This window comes from Magnolia sinica, chromosome 16 (assembly GCF_029962835.1).
Source record: "Magnolia sinica isolate HGM2019 chromosome 16, MsV1, whole genome shotgun sequence".
NCBI lineage: Eukaryota > Viridiplantae > Streptophyta > Magnoliopsida > Magnoliales > Magnoliaceae > Magnolia > Magnolia sinica.
In genome coordinates, this window is record NC_080588.1 from 53140301 (window position 1) to 53142096 (window position 1796).

Consider the following 1796-nt stretch of genomic DNA (forward strand, 5'->3'; position numbering starts at 1 on the left):
CAAGGGCTGCGAGTGTTTCATGCCCAAGTGGGCCCGTGATAACACTCGACGTCTCTTGACTGAAGGAGGATTAGTTGAGGGGCTGACTGTCCATCGCAGGTCTAGACACCGCTCGAATTCCCCTGAGTTAATTGAAGTTATGGCTGCAAATCAACCTCACGCACTACCCCAACCAACGGTTGAGGAAGCACATGATGAGAATGAGGTGCATCAAGCACCCCCGCCTCGTACTTTATGAGATTATTTACAACCGGCGGGGGTGAGTACGCCCTCATGCATGATTTTTCCTGAGAATACAGGACATATGGACATCAAGCCAGGGGTTATCCAACTCCTTCCTAAGTTCCATGGGCTTGAATCTGAAGAACCATATCTACATCTGAAAGAGTTCGACGAGATTATAGCCACCTTATACTTTCCTAATGTATCTGAGGATACAATTAGGCTGAAACTCTTCCCATTTTCCTTGAAAGAGAAGGCCAAGACGTGGTTACATTCACTGCGTCCTAGATCCATTGGCACATGGAATGACATGCAGAGGGAATTCATAAAGAAAATTTTTCCACATCATAAAACGATTACCCTCAGAAAAGCAATCATGAACTTTGCCCAAAAGGAAGATGAAACATTCTTCCAATGTTGGGAAAGGTTCAAGGATTTGGTCAGTTTGTGCCCACAACACGGCTTTGAAACGTGGCGCATTACAAATTTTTTCTATGATGGACTGACTTCTTCCATGCGCCAAATGGTCGAGACAATGTGTAATGGAGAATTCATTAATAAAAATGTTGACGAGGTATGGGATTACCTCGATAGTCTTGCTGAAAAAACACAATCATGGGACTATTACCCAAAGTCAAACACCACATCTAAGCCGACTCAATCTAAGGAGAAAGGTGGATTGTATCTTTTGAAAGAAGAGGATGATCTCAAGTATAAAGTGACTACGCTCATAAGAAAATTTAAGGCCATGGAAGGAAAGAAGGATAAGGTTAATGAAAGTGTTTGTGGCATCTGTGATTGCAACATTCATACAACTGAAAATTGTCCTACAATACCTGCTTTTCGAGAGGTGTTGAATGAACAATCCAATGCCGTAAATAACTATCAAAGACCTTTCAATGGATTGACCTCTAATACGTATAATCCTGGTTGGAGAAATCATCCAAATTTTAGTTGGAAGAATGGACAAACTGCTACCCCTCAAGGTTTCTTTAATCAAACTTCACAACAACGACAAGAGAGACCTAAAGAGGATCCGTTTCAAAAACATATTCGAGAACAAGAGCTACTTAATCAGAATTTGGCACAAGCGCTTCATGATATCCACATGGCATTAGGAACGCTTGCGTCGTCTATTCAAAGGATAGAGTCACAATTAACAAGTGGAGGAAAGGGGATACTTCCTGCTCAACCTCTCCCCAATCCCAAAGCGCAAAATGAAATAAGTGACCCTAGCTCTTCAAATCAGATGGAACAAGCTAAATCCATCACCACTCTTAGGAGTGGTAAGATCATTGACAAGACCATCCCAGTTAGGCCTGAAAAGCCTGAGGACCCGGAAGTGGACAACAATGATGGATCTAGTGATGTCCCACAAAAATTAGAACCAGAACTTTTAGAGAAGCCAGTTGCTCCGTTCCTCCAACGGTTGATTGCATCAAAACATTTGCCTAACTCTCAGGATATTCTAGAAGTATCGAAACAAGTAAAAGTCAACATTCCTCTACTTGGTGTCGTAAAATAGATACCTTCATATTCTAAATTCCTGAAAGACTTATACACAACCAAAAGAC

At 41.8% G+C, this 1796-nt stretch overlaps 1 non-coding gene across 1 annotated transcript; it reads right to left on the bottom strand.

The window, feature by feature from the left end:
* Window positions 1-580: 580 nt before the first annotated feature.
* On the bottom strand, window positions 581-687 carry LOC131229940 (small nucleolar RNA R71). The gene has a single exon (XR_009163675.1). It is a non-coding gene; the product is annotated as a small nucleolar RNA R71 (small nucleolar RNA).
* Between the last annotated feature and the right edge of the window lie 1109 nt (window positions 688-1796).